Genomic DNA, 13,643 nt, shown 5'->3' with positions numbered 1-13,643 from the left:
CCCACTGTCCATGAGGGCCCATTGCCCACTGACTGCACTGTACCATTGCCCGCTGCCCACGAGGGCCCATTGCCCACTGCCCACAAGGGCCCATTGCCCACTGACTGCAATGTATCATTGCCCGCTGTCCAGGAGGGCCCATTGCCCACTGTCTGCACTATCCCATTGCCCGCTGCCCACAAAGGCCCATTTCCCACTGCCCATGAGAGCCCATTGCCCACTGACTGCACTGTCCCATTGCCCACTGCCCACAAGGGCCCATTGCCCACTGACTGCACTGTCCCATTGCCCGCTGCCCACGAGGGCCCATTGCCCACTGCCCACAAGGGCCCATTGCCCACTGACTGCACTGTCCCATTGCCCACTGCCCATGAGGGCCCATTGCCCACTGCCCACGAGGGTCCATTGCCCACTGTCTGCACTATCCCATTGCCCGCTGCCCACAAGAGCCCATTTGCCCACTGACTGCACTGTCCCATTGCCCACTGCCCACGAGGGCCCATTGCCCACTGACTGCACTGTCCCATTGCCCACTGACTGCACTGCCCATGAAGGCCCATTGCCCACTGACTGCACTCTCCCATTGCCCACTGCCCATGAAGGCCCATTGCTCACTGACTGCACTCTCCCATTGCCCTCTGCCCATGAGGGCCCATTGCCCACTGACTGCACTGTACCATTGCCCGCTGTCCATGAGGGCCCATTGCCCACTGTCTGCACTATCCCATTGCCCACTGCCCACAAAGGCCCATTTCCCACTGCCCACGAGGGCCCATTGCCCACTGACTGCACTCTTCCATTGCCCACTGCCCACGAGGGCCCATTACCCACTGCCCACGAGTGCCCATTGCCCACTGCCCACGAGGGCCCATTGCCACTGACTGCACTGTCCCCATTGCCTGCTGCCTGCAATAGCCCATTGCCCACTGCCTCCTAGTTGGAGAACACTTCAGCGGTCCAGGACAGTTGGCCTCGGACCTTCGGGTAACCATCCTCCAAGGCGGACTTTAGGGGACACACACACACACACACACACACACACACACTCCCACACTCACACATGCATCGTCTCTGATACTTCGACCACTCTGCATTCACGCACACATATATACACTCTCTCTCACAGGCACTCACAATCCCCCACCCCAGACACACACACACACTCCTACAGACTCAATAAGGGCTGGTCTCCTGCAATTGTCCTAGTGTTAGGGACCTCTGTTCTCATTCCCCATCATCTCGTGGGCATATGTCTTTGAAGCCAGGTTGAGACCCCAGAATCTGATCTAGAATGCGGATGTACTGAGGTGAATGTCTTTTCCTCTGCTTTCAAATTGTTTCATTTCCTTTTCATGTTCACACTGCTTCATTTTTAATTCAATTTTAATCATTTCCAAAGATTCTGAAGGCATTCCTGGCAAATGTAAATGCTGCGTGATTGCTTTGATTATCTCCCCTTTCTCCACAAACACAGGCAACCCAAACTCCTGCTTGTTTGCCAATTCGGAAAGTTTTGCCGTGTTCACTTTATGTCAAACTCCCGACCTGATTCCTTCCACCCCCAGGAAACTCTGCGTGACTGAAAGGGCCATTATTACACAAGGCACATCCTGGTTAAACCAACTGAATTCAACACTCGAAATAAAAGACACTAATACCCTGCCAATAACCCTAAACCCAAACTAGAATTAGATACTTTCATCCAGACCAGAGTACTCAATTTGTTGTGGACCAACCCAAACCCCCTCAAAATATATTAAGATGGTAGCCTAGAGCTGAACGTTTTTTTTATTGGAAGGTAAGTGTAAGGTACGGTGTTCCAGAAAAATTTGATTGGTCAAACACATTGTATTTAGACACTATAGTTAAAAGATAACAAAAGAAAGAAGACATTGGAATAACAACTCCAATGCAAAACTTACCAAAATAAAAGACTATTAACTACTACTAATTAACTGAGCAGCACGGTAGCTCAGTGCTTAGCACTGCTGCCTCACAGTACCAGGGACCTGGGTTCAATTCCCACCTTGGACGACCGTGTGGAGTTTGCACATTCTCCCTCTGTCTGTGTGGGTACCCTCTGGGTGCTCTGGTTTACTCCCACAGTCCAAAGATGCACAGGACTGGTGAATTGGCCGTGCTAAATTGCCCATAGTGTTAGGTGTAATTGTAGGGGAATGGGTCTGGGTGAGTTACTCTTCGGAAGTTGGTATGGACTTGTTGGGCCAAATGTCTGTTTCCATACTGTAGGGAATCTAATCTAAACTGTTCCAATATAGTAACATTCTATAAATACATCCTTGGCAAAGCAAAGTCAATCAAATAGATTGTTTCACATGCAGGGTCTGTTCTGTGCTGTACTTTTCTATGTTCTATGCAATTCTAACAGCCCAGGAGAAGAAAAAAAAATCATCAGAAGAAAACTCCAGGAGAGTGATGGAGAGATATGGAGAGATATACCACAGCTTCCAACCTTGTTGAGACCCCAGCAACAGCTGCTGAAAGTTAAAACCAGAAATCCTGACTACAATCTGTCAGTCTTGGTGAGAGCTGTGTGTGCAGTGGCAGAGTTAAAGTGAGTGATGTCCCTGTGAGTGTGAGGCAGCAGTGGGATGACTCACACTTATGGGGCCCAGCAGATTATTGGCCTGCTGGATCTTAAACTCTGGACACCTGGAGGGCTATCTCTGTTCAAGGCTGGCTACATCCTGTGGCATGGCCACATTTGGCAGGCAGGGGTGACAATACTACCCTTCTTTTGACCACCCTGTCCACCAGCACCTTCAGAGAAACGCATTTGCTATACTCCAGCAGTGGAGGACCACTGTATGAAGGGTGGCTCCTGCCTTGCAGCATCAGCATTGCTGCAGAACTGGAATGTGAATCCAGCCCCAGCAGAGTAAACATTACAAGGTCCCAGTAGAGGTGAGCACAACGGCCTCTCCCTCTGCACAGTTCGACAGGATGAGTGCAGTCGAGGCCGGTTGGTGAGCTGACAATTGCCTGAAGATAGTTGACATGGTCCACGGCACACAGGGCACCATAAGTCTCCCCAAAAATAACACTTGCCAAAAAAAAGGGAAACTGCAGCCCTTGCCATGAAAGTTTCCAACCTGAGCAGGGTAGAGCAATGCTAAGTGTGACCTTGCTGTACTGGAGATGTTCAGTTGCAAAGTACACCATTCCACATTGAATAGAGTGCCACTGACCTCAGTAAGTCACACTAAGTGTCTTTACGTAGACCTGAACTAGACAGGTGATCCACAAAAAATTAGATTAAAGTAGGTGCCTGAATTAGATTTTGGAACCACATTCCAATTAATGAGTGCTCACATGGACAGTCATATGAGAATGACAAGCTATAACTGGGATCACTCTGCACTCTGCACTCTGCTATCTCAAAATAAACACTAATGGAGCAGCAGCATCCGCTGTGTTAACCTGTGCATTGCAATAACTTTAATTAAAGTAGAATTTCAAACTAATTATCTCCCGAGAGCCTGGTATGATGTAGAAATGTGACCATGTTCCAGTGAATCAAAAAATGCATTCAGAACCTCTGATAGAAATGGACCGAGTAGCAGCAGGTGTGCTGTTTGTTATTTACTAACTCGTCTTTGCAGCTACTGGGGATTCATGTGTAATGTTGAAGATAGCAGCTGTCTGGATTATTGGTTCTCCCGTAGCACTTCTCTATGTTAGAGATACCTCTCTCTCCCATTTCATGGGAATTATTTTTTCCTTTCACTAGTGTAATAGATGTGAATGCATTGGAGAGAGAGCAGATGAAGTTTGCAAGAATGGTTCCAGACACGAGAAACTTTGGTTACGAGGGTAGGTTGGAGAAGTTGGGACTGTTCTCCTGGGTGAGGAGAAGGTGAAGAAGAGATTTGAGAGAAGTTTTCAACATCATGAGGAGTCTGGACAGAGACGACAAGAAGAATCTGTTCCCACTCAAATGGATTGAAAGCCAGGGGACAAAGGAGCAAAATGTGAGGTAAGAGGTGAGTAGTTAGGGTATAAAACAAACTGCCTGGAGGTGTAGTGGAGGCACGTCCAATTGAGGCATCCAAGACAACATTGGATAATTATTTAAATTGAAACCTTGCGCAGGGTGATGGGGAAATGGCAGGAAATTGGCACTGTCAGAATGGTCTAAGCCAGTGCAGATATGATAGGCTGAATGACCTCTTCCTGTACTGTAACAGGATTGATTTTATTCTTGACTTGTCTAGTAATAACATCAAGTGGGATCATGACAGTACACAGAAAGTGATCATTCTCTTACGGGCAAGATGTAACATGTGGAGTGTCACAGGAATCAGGGTTGGTATCTCAATTATTTACAACTTTCATCACTGATTTGAAAGAAGAAATTGAATGTATGGTTGCTAAATTTGGCTCAAAGATAGTTAGGAATGTGGAATCCCCACAGCCATTCAAACAATCAGGTATGCACTGACCCTGTGAAGAGCATTCCACCCAGGCCAAGCCTTACTCTACATCCATAATCTGATATTTACCACAGCTAATCCAATTAACTTGCTCATCCTTGGAAGTAATAGGCAATTTAGCATGGCCAATCCGCTGAGGCTGCACATCTTTGGACTGGGGGAGGAAACTGGAGCATGCAGTGGAAACCCACACAGACACAGGGATAACATGAAACCCCACACAGACAGTCACCAAAGGTTGGAATTGAACCTGGGTCCCTGTCACTGAGGCTGCACTGAGCTAATTGTGCCGCCCAAACTATGAAAAGTATATGAGGAGTCTACAAAGGGACATAAGGTAAGTGAGTGAGCTAAGGTTTCAGGATGGAATACAGTGAAGAAAATTGTGAACTTGTCCATTTTGACAGGGAAAATATTTAAATGGAATTCATTGCTGAACTCTAAAATAATTCAAGTGTCCACTAATTGAATCACAAAATGTTCGTATGCCAGTACAACTCCCGATTAGGAAGGCAAATGGGATGTTGGTGTTTACTATGGGGGGGAATGGAATATTAAGCTAGGAACACATCTAGCGTACTGTGTACAGTTCTGGTCTCCTTAATTAAGTCTGCACTCAATTGCTTTAGAAGCAGTGCAGAGAATGTTCACTCAGTTGATTCCTGGAACGGGGGGAATTAACATCTGAGGAAAGGGTAGACTGGTTTGAGCTTACATGGGAGTCAGTGAAGTTATTGAAACATAAAAGATCTTGAGGGGCTCGACAGCGTGGATGCTGAATGAACGTTTTCCCTTATGGAGAGACTACAGCTAAAGGGCAGAGTTTAAAAATAAAGGAAGTCTCCCACTTAAAATGGGGATGAAGAGGAATGTTTTCTATCAGACGGTTGTGAGTCTGTGGAACCTCTTTCCCCAGAGAACTATGGAGACTGGGTCATTCAATGTGTTTAAGGCTAGTTTGGATAGATTTCTGTTTAACAAGGGTGTCATAGGGTACTGAGGAAGTCAGGAAACTAGAGTTACGGCAGCAATCAGATCAGCCACAATGTTATTAAACAGTGGAACAGGTATGAGGGACCAAATAGTCTCCTCCTAACGCATATGTCTGTGTGTAACTCCACTTTCCTGTCCTCTCATTGTATCATTTCCCTCCTGACACGTCAGTCACAACAACGGAGAATCCACTACCCACTGAGAAGGAGAAGTTTAAAAATTAATAACACTTTGATTTAATATGCTGCTCTTCACCTCAGGTCTAATCCTGAGACCACACCACCATGTTCCAGATTCCACCAACTAGATGGAAACAACCTCTCAGTGTCCCACATCAACCCCTTCAGAATACTAAAACAAAAGTTGCTGAAAAAGCTCAGCAGGTTTGGCAGCATCTGTGCAGAGAAATCAGTTAATGTTTCAGGTCCGTTGACACTTCTTCAGAGATTTCTCTTCACAGATGCAGCCAGACGTGCTGAGGTTGTTGTTTCTCAGTTACAGCATCTGCAGTTGCCTTCAGAATACTGTATGTTTCTTTGGAATCATCTGGCGTTTATCTCAATGGCCCAGAATACAGACTCAATTTCATCAAATGTTCCAGGTTTGATCTCACCAAAATCAAGTAGGATCAAAGAAAGTCTTATTTAGTCTTGGCCTTTTATCTAAGGAAAGGTTGGAGGCATTGGAAGCAGTCCAGATAAGGTTCACTTGGCTGATATGGAAGGACTGTCTTATGAGGACAGGTTGAGGAGGTTGGTCTGTAGTGTTTAGAGTTTAGATGTATGAGAGATGACCTTATTGAAACATACAAGATTCTTAGAGGGTCTTGATAGGATATGGGGAAAAGGTTATTTCATGCTGTGAGAGAGTCTAGGACCAGAGGGCATCATCTCACCGTGAGGAATCCCCCTTTTTTAAGACGGAGACAAAGAGGAATTTCTTCCCTCAGGAGGGTAGTGAATCTGTGACAATCTTTCCTGTCGAGGCCTGTAAAGGTGGCGTCATTAAGGCTGAGATGTTTAATCTGCAAGGGAGTCAAGGGTTCTGGGGAGAAGGCAGAAAAGTGGAGTTAAGGATTAGCACGTTAATCATGATGTCGTTAAATAGCAGAGCAAACTTAATGTGGCTGAATTGCTTACCTCTGCTCCCATGTTGTACAGTTTATTCCTGTATTTTAATTCCAACATGACATTTGCCTCTGAATTATTTGTTGTATTTTTTTTTGGAACCCTTCATCTTGTAAGATAACAGTTTGCATCATATTGACCAAATCTGCTTTAAACATCCCTTGGTGGAGCTCAGGAGTCCCACTCTGCCAAGGCAGTCTCTGTGACAATGACAGCAGAAGAAGACCTGCTGTGCTCAGAATATGCAAGAATGTGTTTTATTTTTTCCTCGGTCAATTACTTATCCTTTCTGAATGTCACTTCCAGTGCCCCTCAGATATTCACCCTCCAAAGGTGGGGATTACCAATGGGTCTCCCTGTCAGTGTTTGCCACATTCATATCTCACTTGCAGGTGGGCTGATAGTGCAGCAAAGGAACACAAGTGTCCTGTTCATCATTGGGAATATTGTTGGGTATACTCCCAGCATCCAGCTGACAAACCGGGCCTAGACAGTTGACTCGTTATTGGTTTGGCAAAGAGTGTTGGCTAATGAAGTTAACGTTTCAGGATCTCCGAGTTGGTGATCTTGTCTTGACAAGTGATATCACTCAGATACAGAGACAGAAGTATCAAAAAACAGAGATACATAAATATCAGGCCAGACAGACCACCAACACCGTATCAAAGACTCACCGACAATGTCACCTAGCGAAGTGACAGGATGTCTGCAGAAAACCGCACCAGCTCTGGAAACGAATCTACCACCTCAAACCATTAACCTTTTTATGTCCCCAACTAAGCAGGCTTTGTCCAGCTCTTATTAATGCAGTGGAGTGTGTTGAGGACCCAGACTTAGTAACTCAATAAGTGTTGTTGGTCACAGTGCTCATGTCCTCCATTCTTGTTGTCAGCATAAGAGCTGCAGCTTTTGCGATGGTTTATGATTTCAGCTTTGAGTGTGCATTGTTGCTGATCATGCAGCTTATATCTGTGGCTAAGGCAAAGGAAAGAAACTAGGATCTCCCCATGCGGTCTTGAATCCTATCAACTGTGCTTAGTAAACATTGCTTGCTATATCTCAACATATATGCTGTGCTGCAGCAGCTGGGTCATCTCAGGTTTGTCAAAACCATCAACATTTGGATGCTTCATGTCTTTTTAAAAGTGTATGTCACCTCTTATGGTGTTGCATCCAATTGAAATAATGTCAAACTTCCCTGCTTCATATCCATCTGCCATCTTGTTCCCCACTCACTTAACCTCGTGCCTAGATGACTTTGCAGCCTCTATATCCTCTTCACAACCTGTGAATATATTCAACCACTGAACATCTACTGTTGTATGGGGTAGAGAATTGTATAGATTCACAACCATCCTCACATTACCCTGAAATGCTCCTTATTCTGAGACAGTGACCTGTTAGATATAGAGTCCCAAAGGGAGTGGAAACATGACTTCGCAAATTCTAACGTTCCGAATATTTACTAGATGTCAATGGGATCATCTCACTCTTCAAAACTAAGAAAATCCCCAGGGCCTATATCCCAATGTTCAACAATAGAGTGCTGCTGCTGATTTTTTAAAAAATCCCTACATTCTGGGAATGTCAAAACAGTTTGGAAATTAACAACTGAAATACCACTGTTTGCCAGATGAGGGAGAGAGGGGAAACAGGAACACAAGGTCCCAAGTTTTGAAATGTTGGAGTCTGTTATCAAAGGAGATTTCCAGTTAGCAGTGGATCATCAGCAAACTTAGAGACGCTATTCACTGTCTCAAGATTGAATTCATTAATCTGGATTGAAAAAGTTTGAGACCCCAGATTGATCCCTGTGACATTCTACTAGCTATGCTCGACAATGTGAAAATACCTCCTTTTTGCCCATTATTTTCCTGTGTCACATGACTGACGAGTTGGGCACCTCGCTGGCACTGGGAGGCTAGGGCAGAAGCTGGGTACCACCAGGAAGGGTAAGAAGCAAGAAGAACTGGGGTCATCAGAATGTGCCACTGTCAAACAGATACTCAGCTTTGGAGACTGCTAGGAATGAGGATCACTTGAAGTAATAGAACCCATAGGAATAACGAAGTGACTGTACAAGTGGAAACAGCAAATTGTTATTATAGTATTATCAGCAGTTGTTATCAGAGATTCCACTGTCAGAGAATCTCTCCTTGCTGTATCCCCAAAGCAAGGACCACTGTCCTGTTCTGTACCCTAAAGTTCCTGGGGATGGTAATGACTTGGGAAAAGCTGATGGGCAGAGAGATCTGGGAGTGCAGGTCCATTGTACCCTGAAGGTCGTTGCACAGGTGGATAGAGTGGTCAAGAAGGCTTTTAGTATGCTTGCCTTCATTAGACAGGAGTATAATTATATTGAGTATAAGAGCTGGCAAGTCATGTTAAAATTGTACAAGACATTGGTTCAGCCACATTTAGAATATTTTGTACAGTTCTGGTTGCCACATTACCAAAAGGATGTGGACGCTTTGGAGAGGGTGCAGAGAAGGTTTACGAGGATGTTGCCTGGTATGGAAGGTGCTAGCTATGAAGAGAGGTTGAGTAGGTTAGGTTTATTTTCACTAGAAAAAAGGAGATTGAGGGGGGACCTGATTGAGGTTTACAAAATCATGAAGGGTATAGACAGGGTGGATAGAGACAAACGTTTTCCCAGTGTGAAGGATTCAATAATGAGAGGTCATGCTTTCAAGGTGAGAGGTGGAAGGTTTAAGGGGATACACGTGGCAAGTACTTCACAAAGAGGGTGATGGGCGTCTGGAACGTGTTGCCAGCAGAGGTGGTAGAGGTAGGCATGGTAGATTCATTTAAGATGTGTCTGGACAGATGCATGAGTAGGTGGGGAGCGGAGGGATACAAATGCCTAGGAATTGACCGACAGGTTTAGACAGTACATTTGGATCAGCTCAGGCTTGAAGGGCCGAAGGGCCTGTTCCTGGGCTGTAAATTTTCTTTGTTCTAAATATGACAGTGAGATTTGACCTGCACCTCCCCCCCTCCACATTCCTGATGAAGGGCTTATGTCTGAAAATTCGACTCTCCTGCTCCTTGGATGCTGCCTGACTAGCTGTGCTTTTCCAGAGTCACATTTTTCACCTCTTGGAGAGAACCCACCCAAATTTTCTACTTTTATACTAAGAAGACTGTAAAGTCTTCCAGCCCCTTACCTGTCACTATCAATGATACAAATATCTCAGCAAAGGGTCCAGCAATCACATCCCTAGCTTCCCACAGAGTTCTAGGGTACACCTGATCAGGTCCTACATAGTCACAAGTACATTGGCGTTTGACTGTATTCAACAAACAAACCAAAGGCACCTCTTATTTGTACAAGATTATATTTACATGCATTTGAGGCACCAGGAGGGTCCGATAACTGAATGGACCCCCAATTTAACTTTCACAGAAAGAGCTCAGGCAGTAACCTTTATCCACTGTGCCTGGGTGGCAGCTACCCCAAGCTTGAGTGCATCCCTCAGCACGTGGTCCTGGACCTGGGAACGTGCCAGCCTGTAACACTCGGCATTTTGCTTTGCAAATTTCTCCACAAAGGACAGGTGATATGGAGCAGCCCAACTACTCCCAGAATGCATCCTCAGTGACATCTCTGTCTGCCACCCTTTGTTGATGCTCTTCTGCCTGTTCATCCCTGGGGTGGAGTGGATCTTCAGCGGTCTGCTGTTCAGCCGTGAGAACTGAGCTGACTTCTCCCAGAATGCATCCTCAGTAATGTCTACGAGGTAAAAACAATGACTGCAGATGCTGGAAACCAGATTCTGGATTAGTGGTGCTGGAAGAGCACAGCAGTTCAGGCAGCATCCAATGAGCTTTGAAATCTGAAGCTCCTTGGATGCTGCCTGAACTGCTATGCTCTTCCAGCACCACTAATCCAGAACCTCAGTAATGTGTCTCTGCTGCCCTCTATTGGAGAGCATTCAGAAAATGGCTACTATTGCCAGGAATGGAGGATTTGATTTATAAGTACAGAATGAATAAGGTGGGACTTTTTTTCACTGGAGCAGAGGTTGGTGGAGCCCACTAGGGAACAGGCAATACCAGATTTAGTGTTGTGCAATGAGGCAGACATGGTAAAGGAGTTTAAGGTGAAGGAACCCTTAGGAGGCAGTGATCATAACATGATTGAATTTACTCTGCAATTTGAGAGGGAGAAGATAGAATCAGGGGTAACAGTATTACAGCTGAATAAAGGCAACTGGGAGGGGAGTCGAGCAGGAAAGACAGTGGAACAACAATGGCAGGAGTTTCTAGGAGTGATTCAGGAGACACAGCAGAGATTCATCCCGAGGAAAATGAAGCATGGGACATGGAGGATGGCGGAACCGTAGCTAACAAGGGAAGTCAGGGATAGCATAAAAGCAAAAGAGAAAGCAGATAATGTGACAAAAGGCAGTGGGAAACCAGAGGATTAGGAAGCTTACAAAGACCAACAGAGGGCAACGAAGAAAGAAATAAGGAGGCAGAAGATTAAATATGAGGGTAAGCTCACCAGTAATATAAGGGAAGACTGTAAGAGTTTCTTTAGATATATAAAGGGCAAAAGTGGACATTGGGCCATTGGAAAATGACGTTGGAGAGATAATAGTGGGGAACAAGGAAATGGCTGAGAACTGAATAATTACTTCACGTCAGTCTTCATGTTGGAAGACACAAGTCATATCCCAAAAATTCAAGACAGTGAGGGGGCAGAGCTGAGTATGGTGGCCATCACCAAGGAGAAGGTGCTAGAAAAACTGAATGGTCTGAAGGTAGATAAATCACTTGGACCAGATGGACCACACCCCAGAGTTCTAACGGAGATAGCTGATGAGATAGCAAAGGCATTAGTAGTGATCTTTCAGGACTGGAAAATTGCTAACATGACACCCCTGTTTACAAAGGGACTGAGGCAAAAGAAGGAAAATTACAGACCGGTTAGCCTAACCTCGGTCGTGGGTAAGATCCTGGAATCCATTGTGAAGGATGAGATTTCTGAATACTTGGAAGTGTAGGGTAAAATAGGGCAAAGTCAGCATGGTCTCATCAAGGGGAGGCCATGCCTGACAAATCTGCTGGAATTCTTTGAGGAAGTAACAAGCAGGTTACACCAAGGAGAGCCAATGGATGTTATCTGGAACATAGAACATAGAAAAATACAGTGCAGTACAGGCCCTTTGGCCCTCGATGTTGCGTCGATCCAAGCCCACCTAACCTACACTAGCCCACTATCCTCCATATGCCTATCCAATGCCCATCTACCTAGCCTTCAAGAAGGCCTTTGACAAGGTGCCACACAGGAGGCTACTGAGTAAGATAAGGGCCCATGGTGTCAGAGGCAAAGTGCTAGATAGAAGCTTGGCTGTCTGGCAGAAAGCAGAGGGTGGGGATGAAAGGGTCCTTTTCAGGATGGCAGTCAGTGACAAGTGGTACTCTGCAAGGGTCAGTGTTGGGACCACAACTTTTCACTTTATACATTAACGTTCTAGATGAAGGAACCGAGGGCATTCGAGCTAACCTTGCAGATGTTACAAAGATAGATAGAGGGGCAGGTAGCATTGAGGAGACGGGAAGGCTGCAGAAGGATTTGGAGAGATTAGGAGAGTGGGCAAAGAAATGGCAGATGGAGTACAACATGGGAAAGTGTGAGGTCATGCACTTTGGTAGGAAGAATAAAGGCATGGACTATTTTTTAAATGGGAAGAAAATTCAGAAGTCTGAAGTGCAAAGAGATTTGGGAGTTTTAGTCCAGGATTCTCTCAAGGCAAACTTGCAGAGGTTGAGTCAATAGTTAGGAAGGCAAATGCAATGGTGGCATTTATTTTGAGAGGACTTGAAGATAAAAGCAAGGATGTGCTTCTAAGGCTCTATAACTCTGGTCAGACCACATTTGGAGTATTGTACACAGTCTTGGGCTCCATATCTCAGGAAAGATGTACTGGCCCTGGAGCATGTTCAGAGGAGGTTCATGAGAATGGTCTCAGGAATGAAAAACTCAACATATGAGGAACGTTTGAGCACTCTGCATTTATGCTTGATGGAGTTTAGAAGGATGAAGGGGAAGCTAATTGAGACATACTGAATACAGAATGGCTTTGACAGAGTGGATGTTGGGAAAATGTTTCCATTGATAGGAGAGACGAGGACCCAAGGGCACAGCCTTAGAATAAAGGGAACATCTTTTAGAATAGAGATAAGGAGAAACATCTTCAGCCAGAGAATGGTGAATCAATGGAATTCATTGCCAGAGAAGGCTGTGGAGGCCAAAACATTGAGTATATGTAAGACTGAGATCAGTAGGTTCTTGAGTATCAAGGGGATCAAGGGTTACGGGGAGAAGGTGGGAGAATGGGGTTGAGAAATTTATCAGCCATTATTGAATGGCAGAGTAGACGTGATGGGCTGAATGGCTTAATTTCTGCTCCTAGGTCTTATGGTCTTAGGTTGAAAGGTGAAATTTTAAAGATTTATAAAATCATGAGGGACATAGATAAGGTGAATTGCTAGAGTCTTTTCAATATGGTGAGGGAGTTCAAAACTAATGGGCCTTATTATTAAGGTCATAGAGTCATAGAGATGTACAGCATGGAAACGGACCCTTCGGTCCAACCTGTCCATGCTGACCAGATATTCCAAACCAATTTAGTCCCACCTGCCAGCACCTGGCCCATATCCCTCCAAACCCTCACTATTCATAAATGCCTCTTAAATGTTGCAATTGTACCAGCCTCCACCACATCGTCTGGCAGCTCATACCATACATGTACAACCCTGTGTGTGAAAACTTGGCCCTTTAGGTCTCTTTTATATCTTTCCCCTCTCACTCTAAACCTATGACCTCTAGTTCTGGACTCCCAGACTCCAGGGAAGAGACTTTGTCTATTTATCCTATCCATGCCCTTCATAATTTTGTAAACCTCTATAAGGTCACCCCTCAGCCTCCGACGTTCCAGGGAAAACAGCCCCAGCCTGTTCAGCCTCTCCCTGTAGCTCAGATCCTCCAACCCTGGCAACATCCTTGTAAATCTTTTCTGAACCCTTTCAAGTTTCACAACATCTTTCCGATAGGAAGGAG

Source organism: Chiloscyllium plagiosum, chromosome 7, assembly GCF_004010195.1.
Source record: "Chiloscyllium plagiosum isolate BGI_BamShark_2017 chromosome 7, ASM401019v2, whole genome shotgun sequence".
Classification (NCBI taxonomy): Eukaryota; Metazoa; Chordata; class Chondrichthyes; order Orectolobiformes; family Hemiscylliidae; genus Chiloscyllium; species Chiloscyllium plagiosum.
This window is presented reverse-complemented; position numbering follows the sequence as displayed.